Source organism: Physeter macrocephalus, chromosome 6 (assembly GCF_002837175.3).
Source record: "Physeter macrocephalus isolate SW-GA chromosome 6, ASM283717v5, whole genome shotgun sequence".
NCBI lineage: Eukaryota > Metazoa > Chordata > Mammalia > Artiodactyla > Physeteridae > Physeter > Physeter macrocephalus.
Window position 1 is genome coordinate 62,940,937 of NC_041219.1, and position 12,561 is coordinate 62,953,497.

At 32.8% G+C, this 12,561-nt stretch overlaps 1 protein-coding gene across 2 annotated transcripts in view; it reads left to right on the forward strand.

The window, feature by feature from the left end:
- Positions 1–12,561, forward strand: part of ATF7IP (activating transcription factor 7 interacting protein) — a 121,676-nt gene that overhangs the window by 35,538 nt on the left and 73,577 nt on the right. Inside the window, exon 1 of one of the 2 annotated variants that reach the window (XM_028491043.2) lies at positions 5,584–5,758. The exons of the other annotated variant lie outside the window; for it this stretch is intronic. The gene's annotated coding sequence lies outside the window, so the exon portion shown is untranslated. Of the gene's footprint in view, positions 1–5,583; positions 5,759–12,561 lie in introns of those variants that run through there. 2 annotated transcript variants of the gene reach the window in all.

The window sequence follows — 12,561 nt, forward strand, 5'->3', positions numbered from 1 at the left end:
AATAAGCTGTTACTTTTCATTCAGACCAATGTTTAAAATAATAGTATTTATGTTTTTAAAGGCATGGTTAAACTTAATTTTAAAATCTAGCTATCCTTAAATGTCTAGATTAAAAGGATATACTACTCAATAGATTGCTCATTTGATGTTTCTTCATCCTTCACAGGAGCTCTTTTTGTTACTTAAAACTGTTCTGCATTCTTATATGTTTTAGAGACATTGTTTCTAAGCTTTATTAAAATAAGTCCTTTACATGTAATTTTCATGATGAACTTTTTAAGACTTTCCTAGTATCAAATATATGAATTCATTTTTTGACCAAAGAAAACATTTTAAAGTTAATTTACCACATCACTAAAACATACTGATGGAGGGTTTGATGTAAGAAATGTATAGAACATGAGATTTGATAAATAGCATTTGTTTTAATATGGTTTGATTGTCTAACCAGCCTTTCATTTCAGCAGCTATAATTTAAATTTTTGAAATTAAAAAGGTTTTTTTCCTTTCTTTTTCCTTTTGTCTTTACTTTCTTTTTATTTATTTATTTTTAAATTTGTTCATTCCTCAGTAGCCCATAATCTTCATAGTTATTACATTAGACTGCACATTGTTTGCCATCTTTAGGAATTAAAATTTCTCCAAAGTAAATTTGTTATGTACAAGGAAACATGCATACTAAACATAATTAGGTTGGAAAGTTAGAATGATGAAAAACATTCTTTTATTTGGGTGACAGAATAAGAAAAGTCAAGTGTTGTCAACTTTAATATTATCCCACATTAGACAAAATTGGAAAACCAAAGATAGCAGTATTTTCCAGATTACATATTTACATGTTTAACTTTTACTTGACATATACAATAAGATGGTTTGTTTTCCTCACTGACAGGAATTGTTTTAGTTTGATTGAGGAAACAATTATTGAATGTCTACCATGTGGAACACTACTATATGTTGGAACAAGTTTGTGTCAAAAATAAATAAGGCATAATCCCCACCCTATTTAGAGATCTGCTTTGATAAATTATTTAATCTTTGTATTTTTAATACACAGTAAATAGTCTTTTACCCTTAAGTAAGATTCTCAAATGATTGCAGGGGAAAAGTGTTAGAAAAAAATGCAGTGGTGTTCAGATTTGAGAGATTTTTAGAGGTTTAGAGATGTAAGAACTATGATTAAAGTGCTTAATTTTTCTCCTGAAAAAAGAACACTTATATATGTACATGCACACACATATGTATATAAGTAAAATAATATGGATAATGGCATGTAACTTGAAAGTGGCCCATTAATTTAGCTTAGCATTCATTTTTCTTTAATTGCCACTTGGTAAGAAAAAGTTGCAAGTTTAATATTCTAGATGATGAAATGCAAGGTACCTCTTTTTTCCCCAAGAAAGTAAAGTATTTTTGCTGGTGGTTTTGCTCTTATAGTCACATCTATTCTGGGATTCATACTAGCGTATTGTTTCTATTTTTAGGCTGTTGCCAGGCAGATTAAAAATTTCTCCCCTTATGATTGCCCAATTTCTAGCTTTCTGATTGGTTACATGAACCTGCTTTCTTTAGCCAACCACAGTGACTATGCAAATTGTATTTCAGTTTCTGTTGCAGTGAGAGAACTGATAAGATGGCTGCAGGGGTTTTCCTTTGGGGTATGTTTATTATTTTAAAGAATTTTCATCATTATGTAGTAATAAGCAAAAGTAGATTTCTTTCAAAACGGTATTTTAGTTTTTGAAATGTAAAATCAACTATCTAAACAAGTTTTATGAGCCTTGAAAAATGTCTCTCATGTCATATTAGATTAATTTTAATGGTGCTACGTATTGCACCCTGTCAGAGGCAGCATTTTGTGTAAGTAGGCATATGTTACTTTTTGTTAGTAAATAAGCATTCTGACTCCTCAAAGGAAGGTTGACCTCTGTATGTAAACCTGCTGTATTTGAACATGCCAGCATGTTAGTTTGCAATTCTGTCAGAAATATTCTAGATTACTACCTTTGCTTTATAAAGAATAATTTAGTTTTTTCGCTTAAGAATTATTTTTGATTTTAGTTGTATGTATATAGCCTATTATTCTTTTAGTCAGCATTTACTAAGTGTATACTATATGCCAGACACTGTGTAGCTCATAAATATTATTCCAGGTTACTTACTTTATTTTTTGTTCTTTTGTTAAATGACCTCTGAAGTACGTCATAATGATACCAGCATATTTTAAGATGTTTTCTGACAATGAAGCTTGGGCACTTAAAATGTATTAATCTTATACTAAATACATGATGAGATGTGCCAAAGTGTTTCATTAAACATAGGTATTTCAGTCAATTTATACTAATTATTTCTTTTTTTAAAAAATTGAAGTATAGTTGACTTCCAATTTTATATATTTCAGGTGTAAAACATATGATTCTATATTATTATATGTTGCACACCAATGTTATTACAATATTATTGACTATATTCTCTGTGCTGTGACATTACTTCCCTGTGACTTATTTATTTTATAACGTGTAGTTTGTACCTCTTGATCCCTTTCACCTGTTTCACCCATCCCCGCATTACCTCCCCTAATAATTATTTCTAGAAAGATACATGTAAAGTACTGGTAAATACAGTGGCAAGACACTTCATATTGAATAAAGACAGTATTGATAAAATGTGACAAAGCTTTATGTAACTCCAGAAAGTTCAGTAAGTATACCTCATTTATAAATATTATCATTAATTACGTGAAAGGCCTTTTGGTTATAGTGCCAGTTTATAATAAAAGGGAATGCTCCTGCTTCACTTAAGACTTCCTAGTCCTTTTGGTAAAGATGGTTAATTGCATTTTCCGTATGTAGAAGACTTTATTCATATATGTACCTGGAGTGTTCATTTGCACCATGCTCAGTACTGTTTTTGTTGATAAAATTTGTTTTGTTCTTTTATCTTATATGAGTATCTCATGCCCATTATTACCATCCTGTGAGATAAACATATCATAGAATTATGTCCCATTTAGGAAAGGGAAAAAAAGTAATTGGCTTATCTAAGATGAACACATGGAGAACAAGATTGCTGTTATTTTCTGTATATTGCCTTTTATCACTAGTATAACTACACGTATACTTGTTGGCCTAGGAATGTAAATTCCCTAAAATAGGAACTGGTACTCAGTTCTTTTGGTATAGTTGTTTTGTCCATCTTGAAAGTGTGACTCAGTAAAAGTCATAGGTTAAAAATAAATGAAAAAATACTCAACTCTAGTTTTGCTATTTAAAAAAAAAATAACAGGTTTATTGAGATGTAATTCACATACCATACAATTCACCCATTTAAAGTACATAACTCAGTGGTTTTTGAAATATTCACACAGTTGTGCAACCATCACCATGATTAATTTTAGAACATTTTTATTACATTATAAAGAAATCCTGTATGCTTTAGCAGCCATTCCTCATTTCTTCCCCAGCCCTCAACCCTAGCCAAGGCTTTGCCTTGAATCAGTAGATCAGTTTCTAGAGTAGTGACATGTTAATATTAAGACTTTTGATTCAAGAGGTTAAGTTATCTTTCTGTTTATTTAGGTCTTCTTTAATTTCTTCAATGTTTTGTAGTTTTTTAGAGTATTAAGTTTTGTACTTTTTATTAAATTTATTATTTTTGATGCTATTGTAAATGGAATTGTTTTCTTAATTTCATTCTTAAATTGTTCATTGCAAGTATATACAAATACAACAGATTTTTTAATATCTTGATCTTATATTTTGCAACCTTCTAGACTCATTTACTGGTTCTAATACAGTTTTTAGTGGATTCCTTAGGATTTTCTATGTACAGGATTTTATCATCTGCAAGTTGAAGTAGTTTCACTCTTGTTTTCAAGGTGCATAACCTTTATTTCGTTTTCTTGCCTAATTGTCCTGGCTAGAACCTCTAGTCAGTGCCAAATAGAAGCGGTAAGAGCAGACATTTTGTCTTGTTTTTGATCTTAGGGTGAAAGCTTTCTGTCTTTCACTGTCAAGTATGATGTTAGCTGTGGGTTTTTCTTAGATGCTCTGTATCAGATTGAGGAAACTGTCTCTGGTTTGTTGAGTGAGTTCTGTTGTTATTTGCTTGGATGACTTAATGAAAAGTTACTTTTAAAAAGGTACTTGAATGTTTAAGAACCTCTTGGTAATACTGTTGGAGCTAATATATGAACCAGTCTGCAGGGTGGTGAAATTGAGTGTGTACTGTCAGAACTCATTTACTGTGTGGATGGGCCTTAGCAATTATATTAAATGACTCTTCCATTTTCAAAGAGAGAGCGAAGAAAATTGTGGCAAATAGGGTATAGTTTATCGCTTAGCATTTTGAATGCTAGAACGCTCCCTTTATTTTGGTTGCAAAATTTAAAGGATGAAATGCATAAGAAAGGTTCATATGCAATGAAGACAACTCCATGCTAAAATTGGGTGTCTGTTGACCTTACTAAGTTAATTATTATCTGTGTAATGGAATGAATGATAGCAGCATGGTTATTGATGTATTAATTCAGATATAAAGTTGAATTTGTGTAACTTGTCAAATAAATGGGAAAAGACTATGCCTTGGTTTAGGGCCTGACATATAATTACCCCTTGATAAATGTCAGTTCCTTTTATCCCTTTAAGGTGTGTTGTTTCATTAATGAAAAGGGGAATTTATAATATAGAAAAAGTATAAGGTATGCCTGGGAATAATAAACATCAAATTCAAGATTATGCTTATCTTTGTGTTAAGGAGTTGGGGACGGGGAAGGAGGAGCATGCTATCTGGTAGTGTTATACAGAAGACTTTGTTTTTAATTTATCTGGATAATGGGTACACATATGTTCATTATATCAGACTTTATATCTTGCATGTTCACTGTATTTCATAATGAAAAATTAATTATAAAAGAGCATCAATATAGCTAGACATTAGTAAAATAATACAAAATTTGAGCTAGAATCAAACTTAGCAACCATCTGGTCTAACCTTAGTTTTACAGTTGAGCGACGTGAAATCTAGAGAGTTTGGGTGATTTATCCTATGACAACTGTTATGGTAATGCTGGAACATGGAGTAGATTCAGTTTTGTTAGTTTAGAAATCTTTATTCTGCTAAGCTTTTATAATTATGTATTTTTGAGGTGTGGTAGATTATATAGTTCACTGTTATTCTTGTTCTGGTAAGATTATATATCCCTGCCTTTTGCCATGTGACATGAAGTCTTTCCCCGTGAGAGCTTTTTTCTTCTCTACCCTCTTAATGTCTAACTTGGCTTTAGGCAGTGGAATGTGAGTGAAAGTAGTGCGTACTATGTCTAAGAAAAAGCTTTAAAACCATTGTATACTGTATGGTTCTGTCATTGTGGATTTTCTCTCTGCCACAAGACCTGGAATTGCAGGGGGTGGGGGAATAGTTGCTGCTCCTTCAGCCTACGACTTAGAATGAAGAAGAATCTTAGTTATTAGCCAATAAAAAATTTTTTTTCATACTGCATTATCACCTAGTGAAAGCTGACTGACACATAAATTTATGTAAGCTCTCTGTTCTTTCTCCTTAGGTTGGGTCAATAAGAAAAGTAAAAGCTATTTCCTGGCATTTGAAGGATTTACATCTTTCAACTTGTCCTAAATCATTCTGGGTGTTTTAATTCACCCAGGTAAAGTGTGAAAAATTTTGGACAAGTGGTTCTTAAATTCCTGAGGAAATAAAATATGTGGCCTTCTGTAACTTTACTCATTGCTGATGGAATTTGGTGAGTGGGATAAGCTAGTGGGTAGGGCTCTGATGGATAACTGGCTAATTTTCTAAGGAGGTGTAATTTGGTAAGTGTGTTCTAAAATTGCACTTGTTGGATCAGGTCAATTAATTTGACTTTGCCTATATAACAAAATGATCTCCAGAATGCACTTGAAGAAGTGATTTTAAGGTATCTTGCATTTTTTTCATGTAGACTACCTTAGAATTTCTCAAAAGATCAATATCAGTGAATGCAACAAGTTAGACTGTAGTGACCATTCTGGTTTGATGTGCATAACCAATATTGATTTGCTCCTGTTTTGTCCAAGGAATTGTTGGTAAAGCAAACTCCCTGTTTCCTAGGGGATATTCCATTACATATTTTTATATAATTAGCTTGATGACAGGCAGAGGGGTTATTTGTTGTGTCAAATATTATGAACATTCAATACTTTACTGAATTTGTATTAGGTGAGGAACAGATTTCACCAATTAATGTTTTTTAAAGTGTGGTAGGATAGCTATTGACAGTGTTTTTATGCATGTGAGAGAAGAACCATAGCATAGTAGAAATGAAGAATTGTGAACTATAAGGGACTCTGGATCCTCATGTAAATATTGCCAGTGCTTTGTGAGTGGCTGGGAGAGAGAAGTTTGGAAACAAGATGAAAATCTTTGTGGGATTTTTAACAGAAGTAGTGATTTTGTTTTACTATAGTTTTAGAAAAATAATTATTGACAGAGATGACAAGATATCCAGTATTTAAGAGAAAAATTTAGCAAGTCTGTATACTAAATTTGAGCAGATAAGTGTCAAGAGGATGAATCACTGCACTAGCAGTTTCACCAGTCTTCATTAATGGGCAGTAAACAGTACACAGATTATTAACATTTACTGTGCAACACACTGATTATTCTTTATGGTTTTATTGCCAGAACTATTGCAGAATTCTCAAGTAAAATTTAGGAGTGCAAAGTAAAATCACACAGTTCTCAACTGACAATGGGATTCTTAAAGAGCTCAGTAGCAGAGCTTCTACAGAGGCTAGGAATCCTCAGCATAAAGTGATTCTTTAGGAGTAAGCCATTATTAGTCAAGCCTATTGACTAATATTTATTTAAGCCATTTAACAAACTCAGATCTGAATAAAAATGATTTTCAGCATTCCATTATTCAGAATAATGTTATACTAATGTCAGTTAACAGCATGAATTTAATTGGAGTAACTGTGTCAAAGATAGAAGTGTCAAGTCCACTTAAGTAGCTTTGCTTAACATTTTGCAAATTTTTGCTGAAGTTTTATTTTTAAATATACTTCATCAAGTATCAATACTTTGAATTAACATAGTGTTTATGTGTGTGTGCGCGTTTTGACCCAACAGTCCTGGTACTTACTATTGTTTTGTTAGTTAAGGCAGTTCTTGGAAAGCAGTAGTATAGATCCTTGTTTATTTACTCAGAAAAACCCGACCATAGACCTGTTATTGAAGCAAAGAATCTGGGGGTATATTACGAATATGTGTCAATTTCATCATTCACCTTTAATTTCACACCGTTTGAATTTTTGGTAGAGCACTTGCCCTCATCTGCTTCCCTTGTTGCCGGGCAAGGTACGTGACGCTGATGTCTGATTGGTTTAGGCAACTACGGCTTTGAGCCAATCAGACAGTGAATTTCAGTTCTCTCACAGGACTGAAGCATTCAAGCAGCTGCTGATTTATTTTTCCTATGGGGAGATTATATAAACTAAGAGTATGGCTGCAGCAAGCTCCCTCTTGGGTGTGTTTGAAAAATTACAGGGTTTACCTGTAATTGAAGGAGAAAAAAAATGAGGTTTATTTAAAAAACTTGTTTATTACTAAGAAAATTTTATAGGTAGTAAATTTGAGAAAAAAAATATTCTGATGACAGATTTCCTATTTTTATTTTCTAATTTTACATTTAAAGGACTGTAGAATGATGTAATATAGAAAAAATTTCCCTTCAGTTTACATGAGTATTTACTATATAATATACACATTTGCTTTATTTCTTCAAAAGGGGAGAGCTCATAACCTTTTTGTAACCTGCTGCCAAGGGCAGTTAAGGAGAAAAGAATGTAGTAATTGTACTTACAACACTTAATACAGGTTATCAAGAATCACATTTTAATTTCATTAGATGAATCAAACTAAATCAGTTCAGTGCAGTAGACAACAAAACACTTTATAATGCTATCCATAGTAAACCTTTGGGTCCAGAACACAATTAATTTTTGGAATTGGAAATCTGTAACAATAGAGGTAGGTGGGTATGAAAATAGTCTTGTTAGTTGTTTGGATTTAAGGTTTTGCTGGATTTTTAGTATAAATGTTTTATAAACATTAAGGACTATGAAATTTTAAAAAGAAATTTACATTTGAATTTTGCAGATTCTAACCCATTGTGTAGAAAAGTATGTTCTTGTTATGCATTGTCCATGTTTGACTCATTCCCCAGGTAGGGAATGGATTTATATTTCTGGAAACATTCTTTAAATGAAAATAAATAAGATTTATACCTTTTATCTTATTTTAATTTATTTATATGGTATATTTAATGTATATTTATGGACTTAGAATTCTTTGCAGTTATGTTCTAGATTACTTTTATCAGACAAAGAACCTCACTGAAGTGTTGTGAATCCAGGTTTTAACTATGTTTTTCTGACCTTATTGTCTGTCTCCTGTTGCTGGGCAGGAATCAGAATGCTGGCTACTGATTGGCTGAGTTTGTGACCAGCTCTTGAATAGCCACTTAAATTCTTGAGCTTTTTGAGCAGGCAGATTGTAGGCTAAGACATTGCAGCTTTTGGTAATACTTCCCTTTGTTGTTTCATAGCTATAATCTCTTTGCTAGAAAGAAGAGTGTGAAGGGAGTGGGTGGAGGGGGATGAAGCAGAGAAGAAAATAATGGTTTCACTTAAAGAAGAAGAGGCTCATTGGGCTTTACTTAAAAATAATTTACACAAATTTCAAAAAAAAATTCCAAGCCATAGAGACTTATTTGCAGGTAACACACCCTTCTTGTTTATTTAAATATAAATTCCTTAAGTAAAGGTGAAATCCTTGTTAATGCTGTAGAAAAAGATTTTTTTTTTTATAGTGATAGTATTTCCCTAGAGTTCTTGAATCTGAATGTATAGAGTAAGGACCTAAAAACACTTTTTTCTTACTGTCTTTCTCATGAAAAAATGTTTTCAGGAGAAAGTAGTTCATCACGTTTTACACATTTACTTCTAGATATGGCAGACATTTTCTGCTGTAAAATATAAATGCTTTTTCCTGTGAAAATAAATTACATTCTTGTGAGAGCTTCATGATTCTAGTGTTGCCACCTAAAAAAGTAGTTTTTCTTTTGTCAAATAGTTTTGTGAATGGCGTCTCAGTTCCAGATGATAGTATTTAAAATGATCTTTAGAAATGTTTTGTTCCGGTAATACAGTCATGGAGACTTGTTTTCAGGTAAACACACCCTTCTCTAATGTGTGTCTTTCTTAAATATACATTGTTCATGCAAAATAGATTTTTAAAAACTTAACTGCTGATTGGTTTGCATAGATATGGCTGAACTAGTTTGAACTGGTTGTTCATGCTGCGGTTGTTCATGCTACTTCCTTATTGCTTTGTCTGTTTTTCATTATACTTAGAACCCATAAAAAAATCTTGTAAATGGCTGTAGTGTGCACCCTTGTGGGTATAGATGGTAGTTATTCTGTAATTCTTTGTATAGGTAGTCCTTTAGTGTACTGAATTGAATGGCAGTTTTGTTGATAAAACCAGCTTGCTTCGATAACATTTATTTTTATTAAATGTTACTTGGTGGTGGCTATTAACATTGAACGTGATGTTTGCGTGTTGGATTTTCTAATTCATATATAAAATCCCAGAAGTATTTAAGAGAAATTTGTTTCAGATTCTCTAGTTTATGCCTAAAACCATTCTGAATATACATAGACAGTTATGATAATAACATTTATTGAGTGCTTACTACCTTCTAGGTGCTTAATGTATAGAATCTCATTTAAACATTATTACAACCTCTGTGTCAGGTACTGATATTCCCTTTTTAAGGTGGCTGAAACTAAACATTGAAATGCTAGGTAACTTGCCCTCTGTCACATAGTATATCGGAGAGCTAGAATTCAAATCCATGTTTCTGTTTGCAGAGTTCATGTTCTTAATGGGATTACTAAAAATTATGAAAATATACTTTTTTAAAAAAAAGAGGAATGTTTGCTTTTAATGCAACTGGCAATAACTGCCACTTATGCATAATAGTTGAGAAATGTGGCTGTTACGAGGTCAAAGTCCAAAAGAATTGCAGTTCAGTATTTGAAAATATTTAAAGGGTAACCATACTCCTTGTACTGTAAATTTAATCCTTTTGTATGTTTGGAGTCAGCAAGGAAGAGTGACTACAAAATTTGCATTGTATCTTTGCAGAAAATGTTTCAGTTAGTGTGAATTTTGAATGGATGGTAGGTGGGAAAAATTTTGAAGTTTAAATTTTAGCTGCAGTTAATAACCCTTAAAATAGTGCCTATGATAATTTTGCATTGACGTTTCTTCTCAATTTTCAGGTAATTTCTGTAAATAGTTTCACTCAGCTCCATAATTTAAATTAAAAACCTAGAAAGACCAAGAAATATAAGTAATTGGCTTAAAGTAAGAGAATGAATGCAGATTTTATACCACAGTCTAGAAGTACTGTGACAAAATGGTTGGTTCTCAGGCTTTATTGGCCTCCAGCAAATAGGCTGGGCCATAGTTTTATGCCTTTCAGCTAGAGGAACAGTGGAACACCAAGAACACACCTGTAATTGAACAAGTTGGGTTTATTATTTGTTGCAGTGAGAGAGAATGTTCACCATGGGGAAACAGCGAGGCATATCAGTAGGAGGATGTTAGAAAAAAACCTGGTAAAGGATTCAGTTATAGTATAGTTGGGTTTTGGTGGGGGTGGTTTGAGGCAGTAGAGCCTTACTCTGTATTAGGTGCTATCAGAAAGCAGGGGCAATTCTATGCTTGTGTATCTCAGTAACTGTTATCTATAGGGAGGACAAACTACAGCGAGGATAAAGCTACAATTGATAAAAAAGTGTAACTATCACTTATTTAGTCAGAGAGGGAGATGTTTAGTATTTTACGGGATGCCGGGTTGCACAGTGACGTTGTCTAATTTGAATGGTGAGGTCGTTTTATGTCCAACATGATTTAGCTATTAGCATCAAATCAGTTTATAACAACACTGAGCTTTGAGCCTTAGATAAGTTCCCAGACTTCCGAGGCTGCTTTTTTCCCTTCTCCAACCAAAGCAAGTATATCCTAACATCATTCCTACTGGTAATGGTGATGTTAAGTGAATATCCAATGTAAAAATTATATTCTTGATTCCATATATCTTAGTCCTTAAAGGACGTTTGTTTTATTTCTAACTATAGACTGGCAACATTGTCTTTCTCTAGCACCAAATCTTTTGTTTGCCTTACTGCACTGACCAGATGTTAACACAGAAACAATGATAGAGAATATCCTTATCTTAGTTCTGATCTTATTTTACCATTAAGTATGATATGTGCAGTTTTCTTTGTAGATAATCTTTATTAGATTTGAGTTGTTTCCTTTTGTTAGATTTCTGAGAGTTTAATTATGAGTGAGTGTTGAATTTTGTCAAATGAATGAATATTCTGTGTCTGTTGAGATGATCTGTTGTTTATTTTCATCCTCTATTCTGTTTATGTGGTAAATCACACTGCTTGAAAAAAAATTTTTTTCTTAAATAACAGAAATGTATTGTCTTACATTTCTGGAAGTTAGAAGTCTGAAATCAAGGTGTTGACAGGGCCATGCCCCCACTGAGGAAGCTAAGGAAGGGTCTGTTCCACACCTCTCTCCCAGCTGTGGCTTGTGGCTGACTAACTCCATTTTTCGCACAGCGTTCTCCCGTGTGTGTGTGTGTGTGTGTGTGTGTGTGTGTGTGTGTGTGTCCAGATTTTCCCCTTTTTATAAGGCCACTGATCATATAGAATTAGGGCCCACCCTAAAGACCTTATTTTAACTTGATTATCTCTGCAAAGACCCTGTTCAAATAAGGTCACAATTTGAGGAATTAGGGCTTAGGGCTCTAATGTATTTTTATCAAGTGGACATCTTGGTTGGGCCTAAAATAAAGCTATAATGCTTCGTGACTCACTCGTAAATCTACATTGCTTGATTTTTTAATATGAAATTGACCTTGTATTTTTGTAATGAGCTTCACATGGTCATAGTGTATTACCTTTTAAAGAAACATATTTTTAAGTAACTCACAGATGAAAGAAGAAATCACAATGGAAATTAGAAAATATTTTAATAGAACAACAATGAAAAATATGACACATTAAAATGTAAGATGCAGCTAAAACAGCGCTTAGAGGGAAATTTATAGCTTTACATGCATACACTTACAAAAAAAGGGGAAGATTAAAAATTAATGATTAATGTTTAGCATGTTGAAAAACTGCCAGACTGTTTTCCCAGAGCAGTTGCACCATTTTACAATCCCATTGCCATTGCAGGAGAGTTTCAATTTGCCCACATTCTTGCCAACATTCATTATCTTCTTTGATATAGCCATCCTGGTGTGTGTGAGCTGTTATCTCATTTTGGTTTTGACTTGCATTTCTCTGGTGACTAAATGATGTTGAGCATCTTTTCATGTTTCTTGCTTATTGGCTATTTGTGTATCTTTTAGAGAAATGTCTGTTCAAGTCCTTTGCCCATTTTTAAATTGTTTTTTTGTTGTTATTTTCCAACTGC